We start from the raw sequence: 13,581 nt of genomic DNA on the forward strand, positions 1-13,581 counted from the left end.
TGGGTTTCTTTCCTTGTTCTATGGATTAGATCACTTGTTCTAGGATGGAGGGAGTATTTGTAATGGAGATTTGATGTAAAACTCTTGTGTATTTGTCCATTTCATATTTCTATGATTTTTCCCTGTTTGTATCTATTCTTTCTTGTGTGGATTATTGTGATTAGGGCTCATTTATCATGCTTGATTGAATGTTTGAATATCTTGTGGATCTTGTATGGATTGCTTCCCATTCGATTTTCTGAGGGATGTTCGTGACAGGAACATGCCTATGTAAGGACATTTGAGAGGTAATCTTGAAAGGAAAATTAGGTATTTCAAGAGGGTAGGATAGATTGTATAGATTATATATGATATCTTGATGCGGTTGAGGGGTGATGAATTCTATGTTGATTATCTGAGGGACGCACGTGACAGGCAAGCCCGTGTAAGGACAATATAGATTCATCCCTAATTGATCACATTTAGGTATAGATTTCAGTCCTAGGTCGGTTGTCTATTGCAAGAGAGAACCGGTAACCTTCTACAAATGATGGTCAATTGAGGAATAAGATTTGGTAGATCATTACATTGAATAACATTACAAAAAAATCAAAACTCCTAGAACATACATTTACCATTGCCCTTATTCTTGTTTCTTATTCTTTCATTTCTACGTTTTACTTTGCATAGTTGCATTTAGCTTTTGAAAACCAATTGATTAGTTGTTTAGCTAATTCATGTTGAGACATCTTTAGTGCTTATTCCAGTCCCTGTCGATATGATATCTTTTATTATTACTTACGACATTTCTGTACACTTGCGGAGAGTCAACAAGTTTTTGGCGCCGTTGTCGGGGATTGCGTTATAACATTAGGGATTATCAATTGAGTTAGACTAAACATAACTTTTCTTTTCTTTTCATTTGCATAGTTGAATCTAATTTTGAGATTCCTATTTTCATAACTTTTTCTTGTATTCTTTTCTACTTCTTGCTTGTTGTAATTCTAATTCTGCACTTTTAATCTTCTAACATTCTAATCTAATTTTTCTCTGTTTTTCTTGTCTTTGATTCAATTTCATTCTTCTTTTTTTTCTTTTGAACAACTATCATTTTGCAATCTTATTCTTGTGTATGCGAAGATCTAACTTTGGAGGAGAACTTCTTCCTCTAGACCCTGAGATAGATAGACCATTTCATAGAAGAAAAATTCTGCAAAGACATTTAGAAGAACAAGAACATTCTATCATGGTTAATAGACCACTAAAGGATTATGCAGCACCTTACGCTAGGGGTTTCTATCTAGTATTTCAAGACCTTCAGTTAAAGCAAACAATTTTGAGATCAAACCTGCAATTATTTCTATGGTGCAGCAAAATTAGTTTGGTGGAGGACCTCATGAAGACCCAAATCAACACTTGGAGGTCTTCTATGAGATATGCTGTACAATGAAGATGAATGGTGTTCCTTCCGAAGTTGTGCGCTTACTATTGTTTGGGTTTTCTTTAAGAGATAGAGTTAAGCAATGGTTAAACTCTTTGGCTCCAAACAGCATCACCACATGGGAGCAATGTGAGCAACAATTTCTTGACAAATTCTATTCTCCAAGTAAAACGACTCATATGAGGAATCTTATTGCAAGTTTCAAACAAGCTGATTCAGAATCTCTATTTGAAGCTTGGGATAGATATAATAGTATGCTCAGACAATGCCCACACCATGTTTTGGAGAGGTGGTTAGTGTTACATAAATTTTATAATGGCATCAATTACCATATAAAGGTGTCCCTTGATTCAGCTGCTAGAGGGGCACTTATAAACAAGAGCTTGGATGAAGCCGAAGAAATAATTGAAAGTGTAGCACAAAATCACCATCAATGGGCTAATAAAAGAAGTGGTGGCTATTCTTGTGTGAACCCAACAATAAAAGCATCAGGGAAATTTGATGTTGATGCAGTTACTTTATTGGCTGCAAAACTGGATGCTCTTACAAAGAGATTTGAAAACATGGGAGCTATTTCAAATACGGTCAATGCCATTGTTTCTTCTTGTGAAGTATGTGGAAGTTCTGAACATTCTAATGACTCATGTCCATTGAGAAGAATACTTCCCCAAAGTTGAAGGATCCAGGGAGCTTCTATATTCCTTGCAATATAGGAACTGAATTTATCGAGAAAGCTTTTTGTGATTTGGGGGCAAGTGTTAGCCTCATTCCTTATTCTATTTGTAATAAATTAGGTCTCAAAAACTTTAAACTTACTACCATGACACAACAACTTGCTGATCATTCCTGCAGGTACCCTATGGGTATTGTTGAAGATGTGCCGATAGAGGTAGGTGGGAGTATAATTCCCACAGATTTTGTGGTGTTAGACATGGAGGAGGACCTAAAAATTCCTATCATCTTGGGAAGACCATTCCTTGCTACAGCGGGATCTATTATAGATGTTAAAAATCATAAACTTTCTTTGGTAATTGGTAAGGAACGGTTGGAATATGATTTATTCAATGCCTCTAACCATGTCTCTTCTCTTTTGAATGCTTGTAGCAGGGCAAGCATTTATAAACTTGAGGAGTGGAATTTCCATCCTCATGGGAGGTCACCAAATGAAGAAAATATTGTGGTGGAAGATGTTGGGAGAATACCTCCCAACAAAAATGACAAATATGTCTACCCTCCAAGGGTGAGGAAAAGAGAAGAATGATTAGATTGGTCGAGCTAAAGACCCTAAACAAGCACTTCTTGGGAGGCAACCCAAGTGTTCTTTTAGTTAGTGCATTTTATGTTTCTATATTTTTTATTAATAGTGTTTTTACTTTGTCTTTTTGCTTGGTTTTCAGGTTGAAATTTTGCTTCCATGAGCTGACCATGACTGCTTCATGGGCATGGAAGTATTGGAGAAGCAAGAAAGGAGAAAAATCATCAAGTGGAGCAAAACAGAGCATGGCTGTGTGCTGTACATGACCAGGCATATGCTGCAGAGGAGGGTGATGCTCTAGCCGTGTCTACATGACACGACCATGTAGAGTCTCCAGAGAAGAAAAGGTGCATGGTCGTGTCTCAGACACAGCCATGTGAAGACTCCAGAGGAGGAAAGCTTCTTGGTCGTCTCTCACACACGACCGTGTGAAGAAACTAGTACCGAAGCATGCACTAGTCATGTCATTCGACATGGTCGTGTGCTAATTTCAGAGGAAGAAACGAGTGAGGTTGTGTCCCAGACACGGCCGTGCAAGGATAGTCGAGAAGAAGAAGGTTACGGCCGTGCCAATTGGCACGGCCGTGTGAGTCAACCCGAGAGGAAGAAGGGAGGGGTCGTGTAGATCTGTACGACCCGTGTGGAGAAACTGTTCAGGTCGTGTCTCCTATATACGACCATATTTAAGCCGTATCCACCACACACCCCCTCATCTCAACACCCTCTTCTCTCCAAAACTCCTTTCTTCTTCAACCTTTTCTCCAAATCTTCTCAGATCTAGGTCTAAAACTCTTTCTTTTCCACAAACTTCATCTAGATCTAGATTTTTCTTTTCTCCTAGACTCAAGATCTCCACTTTCATAACCCTAAGATCCTATTCTTCAAGAACTCTTTCTTCAAGATCTAGCTTCTCTAATCACAAACAGTACCCTTCCCCACTCAAACTTAACAATATGTCCAACTTTCTGAAGAGACTTTGCAAGGGGGGTGGTGGATCTAGTGGAGACAAAGGGAAGGAGCCAACCAAAGATAAAGGGAAACAACCGGTGAAAGGCAAAGGAAAGAGGACCTCACGCGGCGAAGGTAATGACAATGAATTCAATATCGTGTTTAAAAATGATGATCAAATAACTAGATTTGCAATTCTTGTCAATAGAAAGGTCGTGTGTACTAGGTATATGGACCCAACCGTTTTAGATATGATGGGAATTAGAGATGATATAGATTGGATGATTGAGTTCTTGGATTGGAGTGATATTTTGTACACACATCTATCTACTTATCCTCGCCTTGTTTTGGAGTTTCTAAGTTCACTAGATGTCTATTTTGCCAATGAGGATGATTATGTTGGCAAGATAACTTTTAGATTAATGAATCAAGAATTTCATTGGACATTTAGTGACTTTAACACTTGTTTTGGATTGTCTTCTGGTAGCTCTCAGAGGTTTGATTCTAGGTTTAATTGGAACAATTTTTGGAGTTCGATTACCGGATTAGATCAACCCTACGAGCCCTCTAGAGCCAAGGCTTCTCACATGCAAAACCCTATTTTTAGATATCTACATCAAGTCATGAGCAAAACTATTTTTGGTAGAGGGGAAAGTGATGGAGTCGTTAAGAAATTAGAACTTTATTCTCTATGGGCTATGTTACATAAGGTTGATTTTGATTCTGGCTTTCATTTTTTGCAAGCCTTAGTGAGAGCTACAAGGGCATCTTTGGGATCAATAGTTCTTGGTGGTTTGATTACTCAAATAGCCATTAACATGGAGCTTGATTTAGATGGGTTGGAAGTTACTTATGGCAATGATATGATCGATATGGATGCTTATCTTGCTATGAAAATAATTATTCGGGATGAGAATGGTTTTGCATTTCCTAGGAGGAATGGTTTTCCTTTACCCCTTCCTTGTCTTAATCAAACTACAGTTCGCAACCCAGCTAATTGGGTAATTACTGATTTAGACCCCAAAAATGTCCCTTCCATATCCGGAGATACAGAGCCACACATTGAGCCCTCGACATCTGGACACTCGCAGCCCTCCGGAATATTGGTTGGTCCTAGGAATATCGTACCAGTTCCCCTGTACAAAAATTTTGTACAAGTTCTGAACCTTTCCTAACAACCTATTATGTTCTTTAGAAATTAAATTCGGAATCGCAAACGGAACTTAACATTATTGATTCCAAATTTAACTTATCTGTTCTTAGTGGATTAGACTTGGATCACAAACGATACTTAACATTATAGATCCAAATCCACCAAGGTTACAAATTTAATTAAATATTAATTTCAAAAATCGGCTCCCAAGTCAAACATGGTGAGACACATGGCCTACTTGGGTATGAGAACATCCACCACTGCTTCGACAAAGCCTCTTAACGAAATTCAATATTTAATTTCCTTTTATAACCTTAGGTTTAACCAAAAAGAACAATCGAATCACAAGATCGACAAATAAAATAAAAGAAACACAACTTCGAATTACAAATCCAAAAATCTAGAATCTCTAGCCTCTTGTGTTTAGAATTCATACAAAGAAAAACTAGTATGATGTGGAAAATAATTACTAGTTATACCTTTCTTTGTATGCAACAACCTCTTGATCTTCTACCATATTCCTCTTCTTATCTCGGACTTCGTGTGGGCGACAATCTTCCAAGATGAGAACCACCCAAGCCCTTCTTCTTCCTTCTTCCAAGTTTCGGCCAAGCAAATTTATCCAAGAGATAGCAAGTCTTGGCCACCACCACCAAGCTCCAAGGGATGCTAGAAACAAAGCCTCCTTTTCCTCCTTCTTCTCCTAGCAAGATCTTGGCACCTTCCTGTTATGATGTATACTAAAAGTCTAGCTTTTAGTATAAACATTTATCTAGAAATAAGAATCACATTGGTCAAATGTCTACATTTATGATAAATGTAGTTGTTCAATTAATTTATATTGTAGATAACATGGTGTGTGGTGTCACACACAGAGGATCATGTTATCAGTACCTTATAAATTATAAGCAGTAGCTCACGACCAAGATGGAAAGGAGCAAACCATTGGAAGGTCGTAGTGTAATTAGGTATTAATTTATCTTAACTATATAATTACACTAGTACACTTAGAGTGTATTGAGTAGGACCATTAGAGGTCGTTTCTTTTATACTAACTTTATAAAGAAACAAAGACCTCAGTTATTATGGAAGTGTGTGCTCTTAATCCTAATATAATAACAAGCACATATATTTGATATTTATTTCTTTAATTTATCAATGGGTGAGATTTAGTTCGATAAATCAATAAGCCCGATAAGTTGAGAAATGATATCACTTATAGTGTGTGTTGTTGATTATAGAAGGAAATTGTGTCCTAGTAATCTAGGTTGAGAATGCCCCCAAGAGGAGCTCATAAGAATTGTCATGTTAAACCCTGCAGGTGAACTTAGTCCGACATGACGATAAGGTTGAGTGGTACTACTCTTGCACTAAGATATTAATTAAATGAGTTGTCAGTAACTCACTTAATTAGTGGACATTCGACATCTTAAACACAGGGAGACTAACACACTCATAATAAGGAGCCCAAAAATGTAATTTGGGATTGGTGCGGTAGTTCAATAATAGTTCTCTAGTGGAATGAATTATTATTGATAAAATTAAGTTGTGTGTTCGGGGCGAACACGGGATGCTTAATTTTATCGGGAGACCAAAACCAATTCCTCCTCTCGGTCCCTATTGTAGCCTCTTAATTATAGAGTACTATACCCACCTTCTTACTCATTCTATAGGGGCCGGCCAAGCTAGCTTGGAGACCAAGCTAGGGTCGGCCATGGCTTGGTTCATGGGTGAATTCATGTGGCCGGCCCTAGCTTGAACTCAAGCTTAGGTGGCCGGCCCTATTAAAATAAAAAGGAATTTTAATTTTTAAAAATTTTTCTTATGTGGATAACATGATTTAAAAGAGAGTTTAAAAATTTAAATCTTTCCTTTTATAAGATTCTACAAAAGATTAAGAGAAGAGCTAAATCTCTTTCCTTATTTGTAGATTAAAAGGTTGATTTTAATTTTGGTAAAAACTTTCCTTTTAATCATATTCATGATTTAAAAGAAAGTTTAAAAATTAAAAATTCTCTTTTATTAGTTTCTACAAAAGATTAAGAAAAGATTTAATATCTTTCATTATTTGTAGATTGAAAGGAGACTTTAATTTTTAGAGATAACTTTCCTTTTTTGAAAATTATCCACATGTTTAAAAGAAAGATTTTAATTTATAAAATTTCTTTTTTATTAACCAATCATGAAGGGATTAAAATTATTGGAGAAATTTTTTATAAATTTCTAGAAACAAATTAGGAAATTTTAATTTTTGTTTTAATTAAAACTCTCCTTGTTTTGGGGAAAGAGGTGGTCGGGCCATTGTAATTGAAAAAAAGAAAAGAAAATTATTTTAATTAAAATAATTTTTCTTTTTCATGGCAAAGGAATTAAGGAAATTTTTATTTAAATTTCCTTATTTGCCAAGACCAAGGATTATAAAAGAGGGGGTAGAGATGCCTTCATGGTGAACAACTATATTCTTTTTCTTCCTCTCTTTTCTTCCTAGGTGTGGCCGGCCCCTAGAGTTTCCCCTTCCTCTTCTCTCTTCTCCTTCTTGTGGCCGAGACTTCATCACCTCTTGGAGACATAGAAGTGGCCGGGTCTAGCTTGGAGAAAAGGAGAGAAAGGAGGCTTGTTTCTTGCATCCCTTGGAGCTTGGTTGGTGGAAAAAGTTCTTCATCCTTTGGAAGTTTTTGCTTGGCCGAAACTTGAAGGAAGGAAGAAGAAGGTGCCTTGGTGGTTCTCATCTCGGAAGATCATTGCCCACACAATGTCCGAGGTTAGAAGAGGAATACGATAGAAGATCAAGAGGTCATTGAAAGTTCACAAAGAAAGGTATAACTAGTAATTATTTTCGGCATCATACTAGTTTTATTTCTTTGTAATAATACCAAATACAAGAGGCATGTGATTCTAGATTTCGAATTAGTTTTTGATGTTGTGTTCTTTTGTTTTCTTTTCGAACTTATGCTTTGATTATTCTTTTTGGTTAACCTAGAGTCATTTAAGGAAATTAAATATTAACTTTCCTTAAAAGGCTTTGTCTAGGCGGTGGTGGTTGCTCCCATATCCAAGAAGGTCATGTGCCTTGCCATGCAGTCCTGGAAGCCAAATTTGGAAACTAATATTTAATCAACTTTGTGACCTAGGTGATTTGGATTGAACGTGTTAAGTTCCGCAGAAGATCCAAATTTAAACCTAAAAGAATATATAAGTTAAACTTGGGATCAAATGTGTTAAGTTCCGCAGGCGATCCAAGTTTAATTTAAAAGAACACATGGTAGCTAGGAAAGGTTAAGATCTTGTACAAAATTTTTGTACAAAGGAACCGTTAGGTTTTCCGAGTAGCAACCAACACTTCCAAGCTCCAAGAGATGATGAGGTTCGGCCAAGGAGAAGAAAGAAAAAGGAAAAGGGAGAATAAGAGGGTAGGCCACACCAAGGAAGAGAGGAGAGAATAGAAGAGAGTTCACTTTTTGTGAAGGCACTATTGGTTAGTCCAAGGAAAACTGTACCGGCTCCACTGTACAAAATTTTTGTACAAGTGTCGAACCTTTCCTTAAATAACCTATTGTGTTCTTTAGAAGTTAAATTAGGAATCGCAGATGGAACTTAACATCATTGATTCCAAATTAACTTATCTGTTCTTAATGGTTTAGATTTGAATCGCAAGCGAAACTTAACACTATTGATTCAAATCCACCTATGTTATTAATTCCATTAAATATTAATTTCTAAAATTGGCTTCCAGGATTGCATGGCGAGGCACATGGCCTTCTTGGATATGGGAGCAACCACCACCGCCTAGACAAAGTCTTTTAAGGAAAGTTAATATTTAATTTCCTTAAATAACTCTAGGTTAACCAAAAAGAACAATCGAATCACAAATTCAAAAAATAAAATAAAAGAAACACAACTTCGAAACAAATCCAAAAACTCTAGAATCATATGCCTCTTGTGTTTGGTATTTCCAAAAATAACTATACAAAGAAAACTAGTATGATGCGAAAAATAATGACTAGTTATACCTTTCTTTGTAAGCAAATAACCTCTTGATCTTCTACCGTATTCCTCTTCTTATCCCGGACGTTGTGTGGGCAACGATCTACCGAGATGAGAACCACCAAGAACCTTCTTCTTCCTTCTAGGTTTCGGCCACCAAAAGCTCCTCCAAAGATGATGAGGTTCGGCCACCACCAAGCTCCAAGGGATGCTAGAAATATCGCCTCCTTTTCTCTCCTTCTTCTCCAAGCAAGATCCAGCCACCACAATGACTCCAAGGATGAGATGAGGTTCAGCCACAAGATGAAGAAGAGAGAAAGAGGAGGGGCCGACCACACCCAAGGAGAAAAAGAGAGGAGAAAAATAATAGAATCGTACCCATGAAGGCACCTCTACCCCCTCTTTTATAATCCTTGGTCTTGGCAAATAAGAAAATTTTAATAAAAACTTCCTTAATTCTTTTGCCATGAAAAAGAAAATTTATTTAATTAAAAATAATTTTCTCTTCTCAATTTGTAATGGTCGGCCACTTTTAAAAATAAAACAAGGAGAGTTTTAATTAACACAAGAATTAAAACTTCCTAATTTGTTTCCGGAAGTTTATAAAAAATTTCTCCAATAATTTTTCCCTTCATGGTGGATTATAAAAAGGAAATTTTATAAATTAAAAGTTTCTTTTAAACATGTGGATAAAAAGAAAGTTATCTCTAAAAATTAAAATCTCTTTCAATCTACAAATAAGGAAAGATATCAAATCATTTCTTAATATTTTGTAGAAACTTATAAAAGAGAATATTTAATTTTTAAACTCTCTTTTAAATCATGAACATGGTTAAAAAGGAAAGTTTCTTTAAAATTAAAATCCACCTTTCAATCTACAAATAAGGAAAGATTTCTAATCTTTTCTTAATCTTTTGTAGAACGTTATAAAAGGAAAGATTTAAATTTTAAACTCTCTTTTAAAACCATGGAATCCACATAAGAAAAAATTTATAAATAAAATCCTTTTTAATATGATGTGGCCAGCCACCTAAGCTTGGGCTCCAAGCAATTGGCCGGCCACCTTAAGGCTCAACCTTTAGGCTTGGCCGGCCCTAAGCTTGAGCTTCAAGCTTGGCTTGGCCGGCCCCTATAGGTTGGGTAAAAAGGTGGGTATGTGGTGGGTATAAATCTCTATATACAAGAGGCTACGATAGGGACCGAGAGGATGAATTTGTTTTGGTCTCCCGATGAAATTAAGCATCCCGTGTTCCTCCCGAACACATAACTTAATTTCATCAATAATAATTCATTCCACTAAAGAACTATTATTAAACTACCGCACCAATCCCAAATTACATTTTGGGCTCCTTCTTATTATGAGTGTGTTAATCTCCCTGTGTTTAAGATAATGAATGTCCACTAATTAAATGAGTTACTGATAACTCACTTAATTAATATCTTAGTCCAAGAGTAGTACCACTCAACCTTATCATAATGTCGGACTAAGTCCATCTGCAGGGTTTAACATGACAATCCTTATGATCTCCTCTTGGGGTCATTCTCAACCTAGATTATTAGGACACAGTTTCCTTCTATAATCAACAATACACACTATAAGTAATATCATTTCCCAACTTATCGGGCTTATTGATTTATCGAGCTAAATCTCACCCATTGATAAGTCAAAGAAATAAATACTAAATATATGTGTTTGTTATTATATTAGGATTGAGAGCACACACTTCCATAATAACTAAGGTCTAGTTCTTTTATCAAGTCAGTATAAAAAGAACTTACCTAAAATAGTCCTACTCAATACACTTAGAGTGTACTAGTGTAATTTATTAGTCAAGATAAACTAATGCATAATTACACTACGACTATTCCAATGGTTTGTTCCTTTCCATCTTAGTCATGAGCAACTGTTTATAATTTATAAAGAACCGATAACATGATCTTCTGTGTGTGACACCACATACCATGTTATCTATAATATAAATTAATTGAACAACTACATTTATCATAAATGTAGACATTTGACCAATGTGATTCTTATTTCTAGATAAATGTTTATACCAAAAGCTAGGCTTTTAGTATACATCATAACATGCACCCCCTCCCTCTCTTTTATAATCTTTGGTCTTGGCAAATAAGGAAAGTTTTAATAAAAACTTCCTTATTTTCTTTGCCATGAAAAGGAAAATTTAATTGATAAAAAATAATTTCCTTTTCTTTTATTAAAGTGGCCGACGACCTCTAATTCTTCAAGCAAGGAAAGTTTTAATCACAAGAATTAAAACTTCTTAATTTGTTTCTGGAAATTTTTAAAATTAAAATTTCTCTATTAATTTTTACCTTCATGGTTGGTTATAAAAGGAAATTTTATAAATTAAAATCTCTCTATTAAAACATGTGGATGATTTCCAAAAAGGAAAGTTATCTTTAAAATTAAAATCTTCCTCTCAATCTACAAATAAGGAAAGATATCAAATTTTTTCTTAATCTTTTGTAGAAACTATAATAGGAAAAATTTAATTTTAAAACTCTCTTTTAAAATCATGAACATGGTTTCATAAAAGGAAAATTTTATCAAAAATTAAAATCTTCATTTCAATCTACAAATAAGGAAAGATATCAAATCTTTTCTTAATCTTTTGTAGAAACTATAAAAGGAAAAATTTAATTTTAAAACTCTCTTTTAAAATCATGAGGATAGTTTCATAAAAGGAAAGTTTTTATCAAAAATTAAAATCTTCCTTTTAACTACAAATAAGGAAAGATATCAAACCTTTCACTTAATTTTTTGTAGAAAGCTATAAAAGGAAAGATTTAAATTTTAAACTCTCTTTTAAAACCATGGTATCCACATAAGAAAGATTTAAAAAATAAAATCCTTTTTAATTTAATGTGGCCATCCACACCAAGCTTGGATTCAAGCTAGGACCGACCACACAACTTGGCTCATCCTATTTGCTTGACCGGCCCAAGCTTGGGTTCCAAGCTTGCTTGGCCAGCCACCTTAGAATGGGTATAAAGGTGGGTATAGGTGGGTATAATACTTTATTAATAAGAGGCTACGATAGGGACTGAGAGAAGGAATTGGTTTTGGTCTCTCGATGAAATTAAGCTTCCCGTGTTCGCCCCGAACACCCAACTTAATTTCATCAATAATAATTCATTCCACTAAAGAATTATTATTGAACTACCGCACCAATCCCAAATTATATTTTGGGCTCCTTCTTATCATGAGTGTACTAATCTCCCTGTGTTTAAGATGTCGAATGCCCACTAATTAATTGAGGTACTGACAACTCTATTTAATTAATATCTTAGTCCAAGAGTAGTACCACTCAACCTTATTGTCGTGTCGGACTAAGTCCACCTACAGGGTTTAACATGACAATCCTTATGAGCTCCTCTTGGGAACATTATCAACTTAGATTACTAGGACACAGTTTCCTTCTATAATCAATAACACACACTATAAGTAATATCATTTCCCAACTTATCGAGTCTATTGATTTATTGAGCTAAATCTCACCCTTTGATAAGTTAAAGAAATAAATACTAAATATATGTGCTTATTATTATATTAGGATTAAGAGCACACACTTCCATAATAACTAAGGTCTTGTTCTTTTATTAAGTAAGTATAAAAAGAACTTACCTTAAATGATCTTGCTCAATACACTTAGAGTGTACTAGTGTAATTTATCAGTTAAGATAAACTAATACCTAATTACACTACGACTATTCCAATATTTTTCTCCTTTCCATCTCAGTCGTGAGCTACTGTTTATAATTTATAAGGAATTGATAACATGATCTTCTATGTGTGACACCACACACCATGTTATCTACAATATAAATTAATCAAACAACTACACTTAACTTATAAATGTAGATATTTGACCAATATGATTCTTATTTCTAAGTAAATATTTATACAAAAAACTAGGTTTTTAGTATACATTCCAACAATCTCCCACTTATACTAAAAGACTATGCTGCAATATATCCTGCCATACATCTAAGTCCCATCCCTTCAACATGCCCTTCAAAAGCTCTTGCCTTAAGGGCCTTAGTGAAAGGATCTCCCAGGTTATCTCCTGATGCAATCTAGGTGGAAACAACTTCTCCTCATTATATGATGTCTCGTATTGGGTGGTACTTGCACTCTATTATGTTTACTTGCCTTATGGACTTATAGTTTCTTCGAGTTTGCTACTGCACCACTATTATTACAATAAATTGTAATAATTTTTTTTTGGCAAACTAGAAATCATGTCTAAGTCCATCATGAAGTTTCTGATCCATTCAGCTTCTATGGTGGAATCCGAAAAGCACCTATGCTTAACACTCTTCCATTGTTATAACTTCACTTCCTAAAGTAAACACAAAACCCCGAGGTCAACTTATTATTGTCCCTATCTTATTGGAAGTCAAAATCCGTGTAACCTTTAGGGAGTAAATTATCTGCTTGATAAATCAACATATAATCTCTAGTCCTTCTCAGGTACTTTAATATATGTTTAACAGCAGTCCAATGTCCTTGTCCAGGATTACTTTTGATATCTGCTAACCATGCCCATGACAAAGCAGATATCCGGTCTCGTGCATAGCATACATTAGGCTTCCGATAGTCGAAGCATAATGAACTGCCTTCATGTCCTCTATCTCCTTTGATGTCTTCGGAGACATCTCTTTAGATAAAATTACTCTATGTCTAAAAGGTAGAAAACCTTTCTTGGAGTTTTGCATGCTAAAACGAGCTAGGATCATATCGATATATGAAGCTTGGGATAATCATAATATTCCTTTCTTGCGATCCCTTATTAC

General features: G+C 35.2%; 1 non-coding gene across 1 annotated transcript; it reads right to left on the minus strand.

Moving 5' to 3' along the window:
* Window positions 1-1,597: 1,597 nt before the first annotated feature.
* On the minus strand, window positions 1,598-1,703 carry LOC121988193. The gene has a single exon (XR_006113931.1). It is a non-coding gene; the product is annotated as a small nucleolar RNA R71 (small nucleolar RNA).
* Between the last annotated feature and the right edge of the window lie 11,878 nt (window positions 1,704-13,581).

The sequence above is a fragment of the Zingiber officinale genome, chromosome 5B, assembly GCF_018446385.1.
Source record: "Zingiber officinale cultivar Zhangliang chromosome 5B, Zo_v1.1, whole genome shotgun sequence".
In the NCBI taxonomy this organism is placed as follows: domain Eukaryota; kingdom Viridiplantae; phylum Streptophyta; class Magnoliopsida; order Zingiberales; family Zingiberaceae; genus Zingiber; species Zingiber officinale.